The 21651-nt window shown below is 36.8% G+C and overlaps 1 protein-coding gene and 1 long non-coding RNA gene across 2 annotated transcripts in view; one reads left to right on the forward strand and one right to left on the reverse strand.

Annotated features, from left to right (window-relative positions):
- The window catches only part of NKAIN3 (sodium/potassium transporting ATPase interacting 3), a 592671-nt gene that overhangs the window by 294886 nt on the left and 276134 nt on the right, over window positions 1–21651 (forward strand). The gene's annotated exons all lie outside the window — the stretch shown is intronic.
- LOC123001980 (uncharacterized) lies at window positions 164–20652 on the reverse strand. Its single transcript, XR_006411409.3, has 4 exons — window positions 20345–20652; window positions 15280–15379; window positions 2714–2896; window positions 164–2253 (listed from the first exon to the last, which is right to left on the reverse strand). It is a non-coding gene; the product is annotated as an uncharacterized LOC123001980 (long non-coding RNA).

Consider the following 21651-nt stretch of genomic DNA (forward strand, 5'->3'; position numbering starts at 1 on the left):
TAGAATTATTCTACCAAAGGACATAAAAATATTTAATATTAGTGGAAGGTCCAATTGCCTTCCGAAAAAGGCAGTATGAGTTACTCCAATAATATATAAATATGCCTAACTATTCACACCACCACCAATACTGAATATTGTCGATCTTTAAATGTTTTGACAATTTGAGCAGTACAAAATACTAATTTTTATTTGAATACATGTTTCTTGGACTTGAGGCATCCCTGCAGACTGAATTTTTTGCAGGCAGACAGGCTGTTTGCTGCTGATTGTTGGCAATCTATGTAGGAAAGCTGCATTCCCCAGCATGCACTGCTTCCAGGGCTTGTCCTTCTGTCTACAGTGTTCTCCTTCTGTCTAGTAGATTAATGCATTGTGTGTGTGCCCATATCCATCTCAGAATCGGAGCAAAAGAGTCAAAAGACCTTCATCAGACCAATCATACTACAATCCCGGCCATTTTTGGGGGATCGCAGTTGGAATGAATGTAGGAAAACTTACTTATGGGAGCAAAGCTGATGTGGTACGTTGGCTGCCTAAAAGAGCAGAGTAGCTATGAATCTTGCATTCCTGGTCACAGCAGCACATAATGAGATACTGAAATGATGGGGAGAAGTGACGTCTAGGTACCTATATACAGAATTGCTGCTTTGCTTGGTTTCCAAATGACAAAGCACAAGTGGGTACTTATTGTACCTTTTGTTACATCAGTGATGATTTCTTCCAGATCCTGCAATTAGCCCTTTGCTTGTGTTGCACTTTTCTGAATTTTCACTGTCTTAGTGTCTTCATCATTCTCATTGTGTGAATTTGGAAAGGTCATGTCATAAGTATGAACCAGACACGATTTTAAATCAGAAGTCTCTGGATTGCCTCTGTGTGAAATATTTTATATAATTTCACTTCTATTGAAACATAAGCCTTAAAAATATTGGAAAGAGTAATAAAAGAAATAGTAGATGTTTAAATCTTGCCATTACACTTAGCATGCCATCCCCAGGATTCTGAGAGAGCGTGTCAGGGGACCCACTGCAGCTTTAAATATTGAATGATGGGATTCATGACAATGCAGCATATGGTTTTGTGTGAACAATGAATATTCTATTATATGATGTGTGCTGCCAGGGAGGAAGTGGGTTTTTGAAGACCTAGTGCAGCTGAGCCTTCATCAGACACAACCCTTTTCATGACTGATGTCTAAGGTCTAAAAGATGGATTGAGGTACTCACTTGAAGAAATCAGATGAGGATGAGGCCATTAATGAGTTACAACTGTGCCCAAAAAAGACACCAGCAGTTGCTACAACCACATAAATTTTGAATGACTTGATAGTGTCCCTGGTGACCTGTGCTTGATCCGAGCTGCCTAAATTTTCTTACATTAGAAGCATGGTGATTTCATCCCCGTCCTTAGAGAGATCATGGCTGCATTTCCCTCTTGCAGCTCCTGACCGGTTAACGCCGATACCATATCTCCTTCTCTCCAGCCCTCCAGATTCAATTTTCTCCTGTATGAGTTTGTCAAAAGTGAAGGTAACTAAAAGAACATTGTGTAAGGAGGAAAATCACTAATAATTAGCAACAATAAGGTCCTGGCTTATGGCAGCTTTAGTTGACTCTCAAGGGCTTCTCCCTGCTTCTTCACTTCTGATCAAAAGGGCAAACTCAGAGGCCAGTAGGCTGACGGTGAGGAGAAATAGTAATCTCTATTCCACGATGTTAGTAAGTACATTTCTATTGTTTGACTCTGCTTTAAAATGCTGGTAAAATGACCATTACTTAAAATGGCCCCGGCCACAAGTTCGGTTACGGTCCACAGGTCAAGAAATTGCTCTTCCAGAGGATAGCAAGCAAATACATGTGTGAGAGATGGGCTATGACTGAGCTTCAGGCTTCAAGGAGAATCCTGGGTTGTTGTTTCCATTGTCACGTGGGTTGGCAGGCACCATGGCATGCAGTCCACGCAAAGTTGGCACTGCTTCTCAAATTTGAATGTGCACACAAGTCCCTGGGGATCGTGTACAGATACGGGTTCTGGGTTCCTTTTCTGCTGGGCTTGGTGAGGCCCAGGGTTCTACAGTACTCCCAGCTCCTGGGGGCTGCTGATGCTGCTGGTCTGCAGCCCACACTTGGAGTAAATGCAATCTTCCATTCTGAATCTTTTCATTGTGGCTGAAGATAGAAACACACCTCTATCCATCTGTGATCCCTTGGGTTGTTCATCTTGAGGGAACTTCCCCTTCCAAGCCCTCACCTGCACATGAGTGAACAGAAATCCAATTGTTACAATGAAAAAAAGATGATTAACATAGTTTGTCTGAAAGTTCCTTCATTCCTTATGAGGTCACAAAGTAAAGTCGCTAGAGTTAGCGATGAGCTTTAATAAATGAACTGAATATAGTCAATATTTTACTGCTTGAAACATTTCACAATTTGCTGACCTGTAAGTACAGTAGGCGGGGATGTTTGTTAAGAATGGTAATGCTGGGGCGCCTGGGTGGCTGTGTGTTAAGCATCTGCCTTTGGCTCAGGTCATGATCCTGGGGTCCTGGGATTGAGCCCTGTGTCCAGCAACCTGCTCAGCCCCTTCCCCCTCCTCGTGCTCTCCCTCCCTCTCTTGTACTCTCTCTCTCAAATAAATAATAAAATCTTTAAAAGGAAAAAATGGTAATGTTGAAGAAACAGTGTTTCACAGCTTCAAGTCTGTGACTCACCTGTTGGGTCTCAGGGAAGCCCAGGGTTACCGCCTTCACAGCACTATGGCTCCCTCAGTGTGGGGTTCTCACATTGCTCCAAGGCCAAGGACTAGCCATGCACTCGTTCATTCCTGTGTCCACCCACCACACACAGGACCAGGCACCTGCAAGTGCTCAGTGAATGCTAGTGAAAAAAAAATCCTTCGGAATAAATATATAAAGTAAATGATGGCATATCAATCCAGGGGAATAAAATGTACCTCAGGAAATAATAATTGCAGCAACCCTAACAGCATGAAATTTTTATATTATTATGTTAAGTGAAAAAAAACTGGATGCAACAATGCATTTTTTGTGTGTTTACAATTTTTAATATATAAATAATGAATAAATAACACAAAGGAACATGGGAAAATGGAAACAGTAGGCTAATTATGGATGAGTTAATTTCATCTTAAAAGTATGCCTTTTTTATATTACAGTTTTCAATAAATTATATATAAGAAACCACAATGAGTTATATTTTACTTATCATTAGACATCATTCTTGCTTCCCTCCATGTACTTAATTGTAAAATCCCACTCTACCTAAGACTCCCTTTAGAGAAATTAAAGACAGATTTTGAAAACATTTAACTATAAGAGTGAATAAATTTTTATAGATTATGTTAATGCTTTCATTTTACTTGTAAACTCTATAGTATTCCCTAAAATTTGATGGAACTCACAGGGCCCTTATGGAAGAGCTCTTGTCCTGTTCATTTTATCCTTTCCTCATCCAGACACTCAGCAAAATGAATGATAGGCTGTCAGGAATTCACCTGATCAAATGGAGTGTAGCCAAACTCTCACATGCTTAAATCAATTGGGTAGTGTTTTCCCCCACTGCACTTCTTTTGGCTTCTGTACTACATAAGTTATTTTTTTCTAATTTAAAATCGTGCCTTTGGGATGCCTGGGTGGCTCAGTCAGTTAAGCATCTGCCTTCAGCTCAGGCCATGATCCTGGGGTCCTGAGATTGAGTCCTGCATCAGGCTCCTTGCTCAGCGGGGAGCCTGCTTCTCCCTCCATCTGCCACTCCCCCTGCTTGTGCGCTTTCTCTTTCTGACGAATAAATAAATCATCTATTAAAAAAAAAAGATAAAATCATGCCTTTGTTTTCATCTTGTGTAAAATCTAGCCTCAATAACAGGTATGTTCCTTCATCTTTCTGCCTACAACTGTTAAATTTGAAAGTGATGTTATCAGGTAAAATCAGCTAGCAGCTGGGAAGGTCATGTTAACTTTTTGCATTTTTACTGAGAAGTAAAATTTCGGCCTAGAAATTGACAGCATGAGTCCTTATTGAAATAGTTTGAGTAATGGCAGAAGACAAATTCTTTTTCTTAAACTGGCTTATGGAAACTTTTCTCTTCTGTAGGTGGACACACTTCTTGTCTCTCTCCCAGCCTTCTCCCTCTATCAGTTTCTCTCTCTTTCTTTCTTCATCCGTCTTTTTCCTCCCTTAAATGATCTGCACTTCTAGATAAATGTCTTCAAATTCATTTTTATTCAGATATTTGAGTTTATATTTGCATATCCAAATGCACCCATGCGCTCACACCTGTACACATATGTTATGACATCCTCATGTTTTGAGAGGTGCACACCACTCTCCTTTTGCTCCCCTTTGTACCTCTGGAGCCTAGCAGATCCCTCCATATAGTTCTTTGAAAGAATGAATATGTGAATTAAAGAATGAACAAATGCTATTCCTAGTGAGATAAGAAATAGTGTTGAAGACCAACAAATGATAAGAAACTTATAATTATAGTTTGCATGTCCAATTTGACTACCCTTTCACTAGAATCTTCAATCATGTCACTTTTGTTGATAAATATTTCTCTTTCTCCTTTGCTTCACTATTTGCTGCCAAACCATGGCCTTTAAAACTTGTTCACCTCTTTATTTTCCTACCATCTCCTCTTTTCCTTTTGAAAAAATGTTGGACAACACTCAAGAATCTTAATTGCATCTTCTCCTTTGAACTAGCACAGCATTTGGTTTACACCTCTCTTCCGTCATTTATCTCATTCTGCTTTGTCATTTGGGAACTTGACTTTTCATCCCTACTAAGTTTTCAACCCTTTTAGGAAAATAATGATTTCTCTGTTTAAAAATCTTTTGGTATTGCCTAGATTGGTTCCTAGAACATCATTGACAATGACTGCATTGAAGTTTGAATTTGAAACATCCTCTATAATGAAACACAGTTTAAAATGCTCAAACAGTGTTTATCCAAAATTGGAGAGTAGAAATGATTTCAAAAGAGTAAGATGCTCAAGGAAAAATATTTATTAAACTTCTCTGAGGCCAAATGAGCATTGCATTTTATACAGATAAAAGGACTTTGGTGTTCCTAGAAAATTAGGTGTGCTATACATTGTAAGAGATTGTACATATTCTTAGAACAGGATTGCCTTTGTATCAGAAGTGGGGAGGGGGGAGAATATAGAAGAACAGATCAGACATGTCTTTGGTTGGTGCAAGGAGAATGATATAAATTCCTTATTATGTTTATAAAACCTGACCTTGGAGTCCCAGAAGCACTTTGGAGATCTGCTGGGATCCTGATGTCATCGTGCTGCTCTTTTTTCCTCCCCTCCACTGTTCCACAGTATTTGTATGGCTGATTTATTTGCCTATTTCCTCAACTTAACTGTGAACTTTGGATGGACTCTGTCCCATACTCAGTCCTTCACAAAGAGTAGAGAAGAAAACATTTTTATATTGAATTGTTGCTGCAAAGTCCCATAGTGAATAATGATTTGAGGAAGAGAAAACTATTGGTGGCTACTCTGGAATGTGTAAATAAAATTTCATCATCTCCATTAGTACTTTTCAAATGCTCTCCTCCCTAGTGGATAGGGGGTAATGGGATGAATTGGCAGACGCAAGTGCAAAAGTTGAGTCTCTATACTCCCCAACTTCACTTGAGTTTGGTATCTTTTTCGTTAGGACTTCTGTAATTTGAACAGAAAGTTTTGCCACCAGAGAGTTTTTGGTATTCGTTACTCTTGTTGGTTACCTACAAACTAGCTTCATTTGAAATATCAGTGCAACTGAATTATGCTGAAGAGGGAAAACAAAGGAGCTGTGAAAATAGTGCTTGTCTGTGCCTTAGCAATTATATAAAAGAGAAAAATAAGGAAGACTCTTTAAAAACGAGAGAAATTAGTATCGTATTGTTTGAGTGTGTGGTGCTGGAAAAAGGCTGGCTACTGACTTACAGATTTTTAACTCAGCCTGCAAAGGTCAGAGAGGACAAAAAGCTATTATGTTCCAACAGGTGTTTTAGGATCTTTGGAAATGAGTTTGTAATTTGAGTTGCATTCAGAGACAACAGGGGTATATCACTGTAAAAACCAAGCAATCACAGTGCCAGGACTTTCTGCAAGAAGACTTTTGCATGCAGAAGTCAGATGGGAAATGTGTCAAACATGCTTACTCTTGAAATATTGGTAGATAAACCTTACATCAGAGATCTTGCTAGCTATGTACATTTTATTTGATCCTGCATCTTTGGCTTGAGTCACCTCTCTCTTGGAAACATTCAGTCTACCTTTACTCCATTTGGGTCGAAGAACGAACTTTTGATCACAGTCCTTTGCCAATGTGTTTAATCAAGTCTTACCACGTGCAAAATACCAAAGTGGTTGAGGATGTGGGTATTTCTATTGAGTTTCTTATGCCTTGATCCAGGACAAAATTCATGTATTCAACATCCAACTATTGATTTCAACATGTTCTAAATATTATGGTGCAACAGATGTACAATCACTGAGGAAATAAAGAGCAAGGACTTTGTTGAACACTGAGCTGCATTCACATATCATATTCATTTCTAATATGTCCTACATTTTACTTTCCACAGATGCCTTCTTTTTCTCATTTATTTAAAGAAGACTTATTTTGATTAACTTAGTAGTTACTAGAATAAAAACAGTATGCGGACTCCGGAGAGTTTAATGATTCCTTTGTATTGGCAATCTGTCATAATGTAACGCCTGCATGCTCTTCTTAGTTGAACCATAAAGATGAACGAGAGTCCAGTCTTGATAAGCAGTTCATTCACATTTTCCGTTACTATGGCTGTTAATATTCAGTGACTAAAGAAGCATCCAGTTCTCATTAAGCTGTATTCTGAATGGCACTGTGCAGAACAAAGGAAAAAGAAACATGCTATTTCTGAACTTGATGCCAGCTGCCCTGCTTCTCTTTTGTCTGGTTTGATATGTTAAAATCTCAGTTAATGCTGTTGACAAGTATGTACACTTGCAGTTGCCAGTCAGGCCTTAACTTCCACAAAAGAACTGCTGGAGAAGTTCTGGCCCTGAGATGGCTGCTGAGATAAAAAGCCCCTTTGACTAAAAAACACCACCTCTCCCCTCTATGTGGTGTGCCCTAAAATGCAGCAACACAGCCACCAGAAGGTGACTCTGAATGCAAAGGTAGAAAGAGAAAATTGCAGGGTTCGTGGTTGCCAGGACAGGGTTCCATAAAGTTGGCCATACAATTGCAATCATGCTGGTAAATCAATATGTGTTGCCATGGAGAGATAGCTATAAGAGGAAAAACAGATGGTGGTGGTTGTGGTGGAGACAAAGAAATAAGATCCCCAAATCTCCTTCCATGTAAAGGTTATATAGAATTCAACAGTTCAGGAAAGAACGTCATGTGTATGTCTTGAAGACTTCCATTACCATTTGATCATGTTCATGCAAAAATATACCATTAAAATCATCGTATTATTTGTCTCCTTATTTCCCTTATGTCCCAAGTTAAAATAATATACTGCCCCACTTCACCTGTCAAACCATTGCCCTTATTTTAGTCAACTCATGTAAATACCCATTTTATTTACATCTATCATGATTTAAAGCAAGATTGCCCACTGAATATTTTCACTGCAAAAAAAAAAAATTATCCTTTCTCTGAAGAGAATATTATTTGACAAATATTTATCATACAGCCACCAGATGCAAAACACTGCTATATTCCTTGTATGTATGCTACCTGATAAAAACATCAGCTGACCCCAGCCCTGGATTACTGAAACCTTATATCTCACGCTACAGTTTTGCCCTTTAATGTTTATGTAATAAGAAAGAACATGCAGTATTTTTTATACTTAACACAGTCTGATCCATGAGTTTCTAAAAACACATAGCTTAATAATGAAAAATCAGATCTTAATCACTGTTATAAAAGAAGACTTCTACTTTTATTTGTCCTAATGTATGGTATGAAACAGTAAAAACCACTTGCTGGAGAACTAGATGAGTGCAATTTTCCACTTTGTCTCAAAACAAAAAGATGACCTATGTCAGTAGTGTCCTAATAAAACATACCAGCAGAATTTTGTTTCCTTAAAATAAGACGTTTTTCTTTGTAATTCCATAAGAGGAACATGTAATAGAGGCAATATAATACTTGAGATCAGAAACATCTTTGGAAGACTTATTTCTGGCAACAGGATAGAATAATTTTCCTGAACATCACTGCTATTAGAAACAACTGTAAATGCCAGATTTAAAAATGTTTTAATTGCATTAATGAACTAACAAGAAACTAAGTTTTTCTAAACCTGAGCTTCAGTTTCCAAGACTCAAAGAACAGTGAAAATGAGATTAATCTCTAAGGACCACCGAAGCTAGGAGTTTAATAGAAGAAACTTTTCATAGAGCTGGAACCCCAAAAAGCTACAGTTTCAAAGTGAAGGTGAGAACCAGATCCAAGCCCCACCCACCCAAAGAGAAGTAAAATTGTCTGCTTCCAATCCTGGTACTACATGGAAAAACATAAAAATTTGTCCTGAATGTTCATAAAAGTAGATTAGTCCTCACATGGGTTTGTAAGCTAAATTCACACCTCTTGGGTGATCCAGAAAATCTATAAGCAAAGAATTTAAATTCAAATAGTAGGAAGCTATTAGTGTCTCAAGTCACCTGGCAAATACAAATGAAAATCCAAAAGCAAATAAAAATCCTTTTGGAGGTTATCTACTTTCAAAACAAATAACAAAATTTCCCACAGGTAAAGTTCCCAGGAACTAGACTCAAAATCAACAATTCAGAATATACAGAGAACCAAGGCATCATACCTGTAAAGCAATAGAAAAAGCAAACTGGAATAAGCAAGCTAAATTAAACCCACAAAGATATCAGAGGTAGAATATGAAATAAGTAAAAATTAATATCCTCAAAGAAGTCAAAGACAGATGTGATGTATGGAAAGAGCAAAATGAGCATCTTTGAAAAAAGAACCATATACAATTAACAGAAATAAAAATATATAATATTAATTTTTAAAAACTCAATGGATGAGTTTAGAAAATTCAAAATAATGGGGGAAATGATGAATGGGAAAATATTTTTGAGGATATTATACAGAATGCAGTAGAAAAAAACAAGAGTTAGGAAATGTAGAAGAGGAAGAGGAAGATGTAATGAGTTCTATGTGCCTGTATGGAGTTCTGGTAGAAAAAAAAAGAGAAACAGAATAGGACAAGTGTAAGTATTTGAAGAGAATTTTAGCTGAGAAGTTTTCAGAACTGATGAAAAACACCAATCATCAGAAGCTGGAAAACCAAAAGTTACCAAGAAAGATAAATTAAAAGATACCCAAACAAAGAGACATTATAATCCATCATCAAACTTCAAGAACATAGATTTTGAAATCTGTGGGTGGAGCAGGAAGGAGACATTGTGTTCAGAGGAAAAGTAATTAGCTCACTTCTTACTAGCACAACTGTGATCCAGCATATTTTTTTAATGTGCAGAAAGTGAAATATACTTAATTGACATTGTTTTTAAGTATTTGAATGAAATAAATATACTTTCAGGTGAAGAAGATGGGAACAAGTTTGCCACCAAGATGCCCTCATTTAACAAATTGAAAGTATTTTTTTCAGAGAAAAAAATAACTTTTTCCAGAGAAAGAGTCTTAGAGACAAGAATAATTGATGAAGAGGAAGATGATATATATATATGGAAAAATCAGATACAAACATTGACTGAATAAAACAATAATAATAATACTATAATAATAATAATAATAATAATGTCAATATAGAAAACTATACATAAAAATTGTTATTTTGGGAATTATAGTATTCTAACACCATTGCATTGTTTGGGAAGAAGAGAAAGATAATGATTAACTGTAGACATTGATAACTTATATATGTATATGCTAAGAAGTCTAGTGTAATTGTTTAAATAAAGAAGTAAAGTCTATGCACTTGAAACTAATAAGGGGAGAAAATAGAAAGGGAAAAAAACGATCATTCCAAAAGAAAAAAAGTAGAAAAAAGAAGCGTAGAAATGGCAAGAAAAATAAATACAAAACCAGGATAATAAAATCAATACAAACATATCATTAATCACACTAAATATAATTGGACAAAATGCTTGAGTTAAAAGACAAAGATTCTCAGTTTGAATTGGAAAAAATAAGGCCAGTTATATACTTATGTCATTTATTCGAAGTAAGTTTTTAATTGATGATATGCAGATGGGTCATGTTTCTTAATCCACTTTGCCAGTTTCTGTCTTTTAATTGATATATTTAGACCGTTTACATTTAATGTGATTCTTAATATATTAAGGATTGAAATTCTAACATTTTATTTTGTATTTTGTTTATCACTTTTTTTCATTTCTCTGTTTTCTTTTCCTCACTTCCTGTGGGTTACTTGGACATTTTTTGGAATTCAATTTTGATTTATCCATTGTGTCATTTAGTATATCTCTATGTAGGGCTTTTTTAGTGGATTCTCTTGGGATGACATAATTTATCTATTGGTGTCATCATTTTACCAGTTCAGGTAAGTATAAAAACCTGACCTCATTTTTTCCCCCTTTACCCTACCCTTTAATAATATAATTATTTTAAATATCTCTTCCACATATATTTGGAACCACAACCATGTTATAAATTTTGCTTCAATCATCAAATATACTTTAGAAAGTTCAAGAGGAGAAAGAAGGCCTATTCTATTTACTGGTATTTCTGCTTATTGTGTTCTTTCTTCTTTCCTGATGTTTCAAGATTCCTTCTTTGATCATTTTCTTTCTGTTTAGAGAGCTTCCTTTAGCCAATATTTTAGGGTAAGTCTGCTGATGACAAATTTTCTTGATTATTCTTTTTCTGAAAATGTCTTGATTTCCACAAATTCCTGATGGGTATTGTTGCTGGGTATGAGATTTTCAGTTGACAGTTCTTTTTCTTTCAGTATTTGGAAAGTATTGTGCTACTTTGTTCTGGCTTCCATCATTTCTTGTGTTAAATGAGTTGTTAAAATTATTTTCCCCTATAATTTAAGTGTTGTTTTACTCTGGCTGCTGTCAAGATAATTTACCTGTCTTTAGTTTTCAGAAGTTTAATTATGATGCATCTTGTCATGGATTTCTTTGGATTTATTCTGGTTGAGATTCACTCAACCTGTTCAATCTCTAGGTTTATTTCTCATGCTAGCTTTGAGAAGTTTTCGGCCGTTACTTCATCAAATGTTTTCTCAGTCTCACCCTCCTTGTCCACTCCACTGGGGAGTCCAGTGACAGAGATATTAAATATTTTATTATAGTTTCACAGGCTCTTGAGTCTCTGGTCATTTTTCTTTCAATCTGTTTTCTCTATGGTTTTCAAACTGAGTAATTTTTATTGTTCTAGTTTCCATTCTATTGCTTCTTTCCTCTGTCCTCTCCTTTCTGTTGTTGAGCTCATTCACTGAGCTTTTTGTTTTATTTATTATATTTTGAGTCCTGAAATTTCCATTTTGTTCTTTATATCTCCTATTTCTTTGCTGAGAATTTCTATTTTTTGCTGAGGTTTTCTAATTTTTCATTTGTTTCAAATATGCTTATAATTGCTTATTGAATCGTTTTAACATGGTTGCTTTAAAGTCTTTGTCAGATAACTTTAACATCTCTCTGTTCTTGGTGTTGGCATCTATTATTTGTCTTTTTTCACAGGTCTTCCTGGTTCTTGGTATGACAAGTGACTTTAAAACCTGGATAACTTTATATTATGTTATGAGACTCTGGATCTTATTTAAACCTTCTGTTTTAACTGTCTTTTTGGTGATGCTGCTCCAGCAAGAGAAGAGGGTGGGGCAACCTCCAGGTGGAAGTGGAAATACAGATTTCTCTTTCAGACCACTGATACCACTTTACTGCTAGGTGTGAATGGGAGTTTCATCTCCACTGGCACCATGGTAGGAATACCCTCATTAACTCTGGGCATGGGTGAAAGCCCAAATTCTCCACTACTTTTCAAAGGGAGAGATGCCTCATCACTGCCAGGTAAGAGTAGAAGTTCTAGCTCCCCATGTGGTCAGCAGGGTCACTCCAGGGTGGAGAGCACCCATTATTGGCTGGCAGGGATGAAAGTCTCAACTCTCTATTTGTACTCTCTGACACCATTCTTGCCTTATTACATTTTCACTAGGGCAGAATTATAGGCTTCTCATTCAGCTTTCTTGGCATCACTGAGGGAGCGGCTGCACTTTGTGTGTGTGTGTGTGTGTGTGTGTGTGTGTGTGTGGTGTTTGACTGGAGTAGAGTGGTTATTGCCCCAACTTTTTCTCTCTTACTGAGCTAGCACTGCCCTTTTCATGGTCCTTGGGCTAGAGAGAACAAGTTTTCAAGGACTTTTTTTATCTGCACCCACTGGCATTTCTGACTTACCAGCTTTGTAATTCCAAGTCTGGGGTATAGGCAGCAAAAAGAAAACCCAGGGAAATCACCATCTATCTCATCATTCCTCAGATTGCTAACTGATCTACCTTCTTCTCTCCACTTTTTAGGGTCTTACGTTTGTTTAAAATGTGATGTCTCAGGTTTGTAGATGTACTTAACATACAGAAAAGTATGCCTCCTCCATCTTCCTTCAAGAGAAAAATCTTACCTGTTTTGTTGAATTACTTCCTAGAAATTATTGTATTTATTCATACAACCTTGCTACCACAGATTAGAAAATAAATTCATGAAGCAGACACAAATGAGAAAATGTCTGTACACTTTATAAACTGTATATATATATTTAATGAAATAGTTAAGCCATGTAGTAATTAATATAAACCTTCAGGGCAAGGCCATGTGGTGTAAAATATCTGGACTCTGGAGCCTGACTGAGCTAGGTTCTCACGTTGATTCTCGAGTGTATTAGTGGCCCCTTAAATCTGTGTAAAATGAAAGCAAAAATACCCTCTTCAGAGGGAATACTATAAGGTATATGATACAAAATGTAATAGCTACCATACAGTCGGTGACAGGCAAATATTAGCTCTCTCTTTTTCCCCTAACTTTATCAGAAATGGAAATAGATTTGTAAAAACAATAGTCCTTTTATTTTAAAATATAAAACTCTTTGAGACAAAGGTCAAAGTATCACAAATATGTTCTGTAATAATAACATGTTAAGGCCCAGTATGGAATAGTAATTATGTTAACTGTACATAAATGGTGGGGAAAAGCATTATTCCTTCAAAGAACTTTACAAATATGGATCCTCAGTAGAAGCAAGGGAATGAGTGGGGCTGAGATAAAAGCTCAAGATGTTGGAAATTTATCTCTGTATGGTCGGCATAGCTGCATCAGAGTGCATAAAATTATCATTTACTCAACCCCTGTCACTATTAAGGGGCCTAGAAGACAGATCATAGGACAGGTTCTGTTTTATTTAGTCTGTTCGTACACTTACAATCTAAAACCCTGGGCACTAAGAGGCTGATCAAGCTTCGCTGATTCTTTGAGAAACATCTTTATGTCCAAAAAGTATGAGCATGGTTAAAAAGTGGTTAAATCAGTTTGTCCCCTGAAACTTTGAAGATGAAAGACACCCATATCAAGTTAATGAAGACCATCTCACCAAATTAGGTCATAGCTATTGGGCAGTAATAGCTGTAAAGAAGACAGACAACAAACGTTGTCTGTTGTCTGAGGTTTTCACTAGTTCTACCACCAAGGATATGTTCCACTGTCAGCAGTTTGCAGAACCTACCAGCACCCTTCCCAGAATATGGACAGCAGCAGGATACTCAAGCAGCTGCTACATAGTGCGTTCAGAAGAACAGGAGAAAAGCAAAGAGAACCGTAGTAAGAAAAAGAAACAGTTGATAGCGTTAACCTACTTTAACACCATCAACTGTTTATTGCTTAAATGTTCATTGTACACTCTAATTTTCAAATGAGAATAGCTTCTCTATAGCATCGATGCTTTGACATGTTCAAGTTCTTTTTCCTATATTGTTTTCTAAAGAAGAAACATTTAATTTCATTCCTAAATGAAAAATCTACTTCTTGCTGAAAATGTATACTTTAAAGGAATTCTTTAAAGAAAGCTTTCTTGCAGGTGGTCTCTACTACAAATAAAAATGCGCAAAGGCCCTTAAAGAAACGTTTGGCCCATAACCCTCTCTTCTGGCTTCTCGTGCTGGGTTGCCATTTAAGTAAAACCTCCATGGGACTCTTAAATGCCACGGCAGGCATGTTCCTGCCAGCTGTTTGTGGGATTGTATAGGTCACCCAGCCTAGGGGGTTCAACTTTAGTGTTCTTGGATCCATTATGGCTCCATGGAGGATTGAAATTCAATCTTCAATCACTGTTCTGTAACAAATTGACACTTTGGGCTTTTGCTAAAATAGTTGCCTTATTCCTAGCTTGAGCTATTCATGGACTGGAACTGCATTTTTTAAGGTCAGCTTCTGCTTGGCAAAATTGGAGGAGTTAGGCTGTGGGATAATTTCTGGCAGGGGAAGGATACTTAGCCGCTGAATCCAATGATGAAATCACACTGTTCAGAGGTCAAGGGACATCCTTGAACAAATACTAACAGATTAATCTCTTCTGGCTAATTTTTGTGGAATTCTTACTCAGAGTATTGACTTCATGTGAAAGAAAGAACGAGAATATCCTCCCCCTAGTTTCTTCATGGCATGGGTTTGTCTTGCATCTGTATCAGTGTCTGCAACGCTAGAAAACAAGTATGAAAACCACTCTCCAGATAAGAATCTATTGGTAAAGGGGTGCCTGGGTGGCCGGTTAAGCGTCTGCCTTTGGCTCAGGTCACGATCTCGGGGTCCTGGGATCAAGTCCTGTGTCTGGCTCCCTGCTCAGTGGTGAGTCTGCTTCTCCCTCTCCCTCTGTCATCTCTCTTGATCTTGCTCTCCCTCAAATAAATAAAAATCTTTTTTTTTAATAAAAGAACCTATCGGTAAATATAAGAATCCTTTTAAAAATGTTTGCTGCCAAAGCATTTTAAAAGTTTACTTAATTATAAGAAGCTCGTTTCTTATAATTATACCCCGGAGCTTGAAATTTTGTATATTTAGCTAAGCTAACTGGGTTGATATAAGAAGGGTAGTGTTTTAAAAAATCCCTAACAGTAGGTAACCCAGAAGTTATTTTTAGTAGGTACTAGGTTTCCTTAGAGCATGTTTTTTGCCCAATTCTTACTATTATTTCAGTTATTCAAATTATTTTTGGCTTAACCTAAATCGACTTTTGTGCACATTCTGATAGAGAAGAGGGGATCTCCATACCTGTATTGAGTTCAGTGGCAAAGTTCTCAGTTCCTTGCTTTGAGGTAGTATCAGTGGGCATGATCGACCAGTGGACCATCCACACTAGGTTGTAATCCGTCTTTGAAAAAAAAAAAAAAAGGAAAAGGGATAGGGAAAGACCACAGTTGGAATATGTCATCTGATTCTCTGTAAGATCTGTAAGTAATTAAAACACATCAGCTTCAAAACTGTAATTTTCTTCCTCACTTTCAATAATTGTAACAGTGTCCACCCAGCCACTTTTCTTTGGTCAGAGCAAAGATGTAAGCCAAGTTGACCTGGGTTATCTTTCACCTCTCCCATATAAGTGGCCATTAAATTCTCATTCTTGAATATTTCCACACTGTCTCTGTTCTGATTTCCCTTGTCTTACTTCTTGTTCAGGGTTCCATCATCTCTCATGTGAAAATTGCAATACCTTCCACCATGTGCCCCACCTTCAATCCAAGTTTTATCTTTACCCCCATTACCTCCCTACTCCCATTACAAAACAGGATAAAAACACTTTCAAACCTCTGATAGAGGGGTTTTCTAAAGCATCAGACTCTTTATGAAACTCCTTTATGCATGAGATAAAACCTTTAATGGCCTCTTAACAAGGGAAATCACAAACTCTTTAGCCAGGCACACCTTGCTCTTCATCGTCCCCTGATGAAGCACCTTCCACAGCATGTGTGCTATACCAGTGTTAGCAAACTACAATTCTTGGCCAACTGGTAGGCTGGAAATCAATTTAGTTGGTTTAGACTTGCACTGCTAATGAGACACAATAGAATAGACCAGACTACGGCATGCATAAGATTAAACATTGCTTCTTGATGTTTTGTTTCAGTATGTATGCTGTCGATGTAAAATGTATCTCATAGTGTGGATTAAGGTAAAAGGCATGTGTACACTGACATAGAATGAGAGGGGAAGAGAGATAGAGAGTGGGAGAGAGAGAGATGGTGGGAGAAAGCACAAATCTTCTTCTTAAGTAATCCAAGTTTGTTGAGTAAAATTTTTAGAAAACCTTCGATAGCAATAATGTTTAAATGACCAAGATTCTACTACTCGGTTACAATTTGGACAGGTGGATTTAATGTTGTACGTTTCTACACACAGATTTACATGGATAGCTACACAAGCATTTCATATGCCTAGTAGGGTCTCAAAATATGTTGATTGAATGACTAGATATGTTTCTTTTTATCAAGTAGAATGTCATATGTACACATGATTTTGTCCTACGTAATATATTATGATCAGTTTTTTTTTAAATCCATACATATTGATCTACGTTCTTTTGTATGGATACGTAGTGGTTCACTTTATCAACATATACTTTTAATATCTCATAATATTGAACACGTAGTTTTCTATCCCCCTTCATTATGAACATCATTTTTGTGAACATCCTTATATGAGCAAATATGTACATATATATACACACACACACATGTTACACACGTGTGTGTGATATGTGTGTGTATACATGTACACCAGGCACATATATAAGCGTCTTATATAAATATTAACTCATTCAGTCTACAAAACAACATGATGAAATAGATTCTATCATTTTGCAGATGAGGAGCCATGACACAGAGAATTTAAGTATATTGCCCAGGATCACATGTTAATTAGTGACAGAGTCAGGATTATGAAACCAGCCGGTCTGTTTCAAGAGTCTGTGTACCTAACACTATGCAATGTTGCCTCAACTTGTCCAATTAAGATAAATTTCTGAAAGTGGACATAAATGTAGTGGAACTAAAATTGACATTTTATGGCCCTCTGAAATGCTCTGCTGTACCCTTTGCTTTCATTATTCTTCAATTAATTTAACAAATTGTTTAATTATTTAATTGATTGCTTTAATTCATTGCTCTTTCATTATGCTTTTTCGTTGTTAATTTAATTGCCCCGACTCTTCTTTGCTTGAAAAATTTTGACCATTCTTTGGGAACCATGCTCAATAGCCACCTTTTTTGTAGAGATGTCTTAAACATGCTGGTCACACCAGGCAGAGGTTAAAACACTTTTCCATGTGTTCCTATAGCTCTTTGAACACTGTTGTACCACAGTATATATGTTTTATTATAATTACTTGATCTGTGTCTTTCTTCCCCACTAGAGTAGGAACTACTTCTCCAGTCCAAGACTTCTGCCGTTTATCCTTATACCCTTAGAGCCTATGTCCTAGCAATTGTGAAGTGGTACATACTGAACAAATGAATGAATTTACATGAAAGAAAAAAATCATTGGTTTCAGGTTCAAAAAACTAAATTTAAAAAGAAATCACCAATGACATTCTTATGATTAGATTAAAAGTATTTTTGAAACATTTTATGCTTCTCTCTCCAGTCTTTCTGCATTACATTTCATTAATAATTTCATATATGATCGGGTATCATGTGGTTTTTGTAATGCCTGCCATTCAAAGCATACTATGAACTCTAGAAAGACCAACTACTACCAATTCTCTTTTCAATTAATTCTTCTTGAAAAAGTCAGAGTATCTTGAATTTGGTTAATAGAGTGACTTGAAAATAAAAACTGCTACGTGAGTGCTGAATATTGCTATTGATCATTAAATATCACATAGCCCAAGTAATTTTCCTCATTATTGACATGAAAATGGTTTTAGCTAGGCAAAGAATAAAGGCTTATTCATAATATTTTCATTCCAAATAGGATAGTACTGAGATATATGATATGTATCTTACTATATGTACTGGAAATAGTTATCCCTTCCTTTCCATTATTCCTTGTTGCTAGAGCTTTCTAGCTACTTCTGTGGACTTAAAACTCTGTTTATTTACATCAAAATCCTAATACCTACAATACAAGTTTTGAATTTTAATACTATTTCAATGAGTTTTTCTGGGAAGAAAGCTTCCTATGGGTGCAAGAAGGTTTGTGAGAAGTCCTAGTAAAGTTAGTTCGAGGAACAACTTAAACAGTCACACCTGGCATTAAAGAAAATACTCCCTCTAGCATTCACGGTTCCACCACATCAAGCTACATAAACACTAATGGCTATTCAGCCACTGGAGAGGGTACCAAAAATCAAGCAACAGAAAAAGGAGGTGATATATTAAACTTGATTTCACTAAATGGTTGTTTTCTGGATTCAATGGATTAACCTTTGCCATCTACCCCTACCGAAGATAATACAAAACCAGGCAGAAATTGTGAGGCCCTTAACATTATTCCTGTCTTTATTGGATGAACAAAATCACGAGCAGGCTGTATCTAGAATTCTTGGATCCACTAGAAGTTTGTGTACCTCCTAAGGCTTGGTTACCTGTCTGCAAACACATAGAAACTTCTCTGGAGTAGCATCTGCTTTAGCATAGTGGTAAATCTCCAAGTTGTTAGAACTCTTTGTGACATGGCTCTGAGACAGAATATGATATAAATGCTATTGATTCTTTTTTAAAGCCATGAAAAATATCCACAAAGTATAGCTTGAAATATAAGACCGTAATTTGGCCTAGGACAGGTCTGTGAGCGTACAAGTTGGGCATTATCACCTCCAAGCATGAAAAGTCCTCTGGGAGTTGAGTAGCCATGAGATTTTAGAGCAAAGGAAGCAAGGATGATGGTGGTAGAGAGGAGGGCTACATGGATTTTCTAGACATAAAGAAACCTACTCTAGTAACTCAAAACTTACTTGAAATGCCCTGAGATATATCAATTTAGCTAATAGGAATGTTAATTAGAGCTTTTAAAGTCCCACTTTAAGGAAAGATTGGATCCTTCATGGTTATAAAATACTGACTTCATGAATCCCTAGGCTAGAGGTTATACAGAGAGAATATCAGTCATACAATATGCTTTAATTTCACAGTCTTCTATGAAACTATGGATTGATCAAATGCTTTCTTATGATTCTGCCAACATGAAAAACCCCGTTTTGATCTTTTTTATTGTGTCTGCCTCCAGTGATCAGGGGAAAAGTCCAAGGGGAATGGGAGCAAACGCCAGCTCACTTTTCTTCCTGAGAAGTTGAATCTCCAAGGGTACTCACTCCTTAAGAATGAACATCCTAACCCAGCTTTTGTTTGGGCAGAAGCTTATTGTGTAGACCCAGCCTAGGTAAATGCCCAGGGAAATGTTTGGTCGCCTGGACTTTTTACAGCTCTTTAATTAAGTATAAATTAATTTTCACGATCCGTAATAATTACGAGCAATTAAGCAAAATACCATGTGAATCATTAAATATAATATATGGATTAATAAGAAAGTTACTGTATTTTAAAGGTACTCCTATTTGTATGAGCATAAAATAAGGAAGCAGAAATATTTCTTGAGCTATCGGTGTGTGTGGTTAATGTGGGTTGCAGTTAATGATTCATAGATTTATAGGGAATATTCCCACCTTGGAGCCTGGTAAAAGGAAATACCTAACCCTACAGAAAGAACTTTAAAGCACACTCCATGCCCGTTGCCATACATGCAGAACATTAAGCCTTTCCCAACTCTTGTTAAATATGCTTTATATGGTCAAATCGCACTTACATTTTGTTCCATAACCATAATGAAGACTTCCAAACTTTCTACAATTTGATTCTGAAAGCTATAATCCAGTAAGCAACATTTACATTTATTTACATTTACACATTATTACATTATTATTACATTATAATGAGTATGGACTATTATTCATGCAGCCCCAAGTATGAACTAGGGTTACATTTCTCTCCTATAGTTCCAATGGTCCAATCTCCCTGCCAGTCAAGGAGAATGAATAGCTTATTCATATTTACATTCAAAATAACTCCCCATTCTAATTTGCTTGGTATCTTTGAACCATTCCTTGCATCACTGATTTGGTCTTCTTTCCTCCAGCCCGCCCTCCCGCCCTCCCTCCCTCCCTCCCTTCCATCCTTCCTCCTTCCCTCCCTCCCTTCCTCCCTCCCTTCCTTCCTTCTTTCTTTCCCTCCCTCCTGTCTTACCTTCCATTTTATAAAGATTCTGATTGCATTTATTTTTTATCTTATTAGAAAAAGAAACCTAACCTTTTTCATCATATTCTTATAGCTTCCAGAGTCTTACCTACTTTACGTTCCACTCAGAAATGATTTCATTTGTTCTTTAGATCACTGCTTCCTGTTTTACACTGGTGACTGTTTGGTTTTTTGCTTTCTCTGGAGTGTCTTTTTGCCTTTATATTTTCTTGAATTCTCTACCTTTATTGATGCCTCAAATTCTTCAAATGTCTCAGTCATTCCCTTCTTTGCTGTGGCATCTCTGCCATTACTATCTTTGAGTCCTTCATTCTTCTACACTCATCAGGGCTGGGTGCTTTTCTGTTCATGCTACATTGCACATTTGATCACTTCCTTTCACTACCTTTCTGAATCAGAACACTGTTTTCTAGGTGCTGTATTCAGTGGTGCACAGTTAATGTTTAACCCTAGATCCTCATAACAAACAAAACCTGATTTTTCCCAATGTCCATGTTGTACATATTCCCATAATGGTTGACGTCAAGTTCCCAACTTGAGGTCACTGACCATGGATTTGGGAAGAGATGCACCCAGTCTGCACTCCCGGACCTGCTCCATTGATGAGAACCATTCTGACGGTGATATTTCTAAAATAAATTCATCCTCTCTGGGTGAACAAAGGAACCTGGATCTCTTTGAACTTCATTTACTGGCTCTGGGTCATTATTATTAATGTCAAGCTCTAAGGCAATAAGTGGTGTCTCCAGAGATTATGACATTTAGAGAGAAGATATTTGCCTATAAACTAAATGACAAAATAGCTTAACATGGAAGTTAGATCAAATAGTCAAGTAAAAAAATGCAATGGTGTTTTGTTTATTTTGGAAGGGCTTTTTGTTGTTAGTTGACTTTTTAAAGTACAACACAGTTGACCCTTGAACAACATGGGGGATAGGAACACCAATCCCCTACACAGTTGAAAATCCAAATATAATTTTGACTCCCCCAAAATTGAACTACCAAGAGCCTACCATTGATCGGAAGGCTTACAATAACAGAAGCAGTCAGTTAACACATATTTTGTATGTTTTACGTATTATATGTTGTGTTCTTACAATAATGTAAGCTAGAGTAAAGAAAATGTTATTAAGAAAATCATAAGAGCAAATACATTTACAGTGCCATACCGTACTTACCGAAACAAATCCTCATGTAAGAACCCGTGCAGTTCAAACCCATGTTGTTCAGGGTCAACTACTGAAACCTACTTTTCATGGTTTGAATAGTTGTTAAAGCTGCCTCTCTTTTAATCCTTGATATGATCCCCTCCCCGTTTAGATTTTTTTCTGACCTTACATTTGTGCTCTTATTTCAAGCCACCATGAATCCATTTTTAAGTTAGTTATCAGAGAA

Source organism: Ursus arctos, unplaced genomic scaffold (assembly GCF_023065955.2).
Source record: "Ursus arctos isolate Adak ecotype North America unplaced genomic scaffold, UrsArc2.0 scaffold_6, whole genome shotgun sequence".
NCBI lineage: Eukaryota > Metazoa > Chordata > Mammalia > Carnivora > Ursidae > Ursus > Ursus arctos.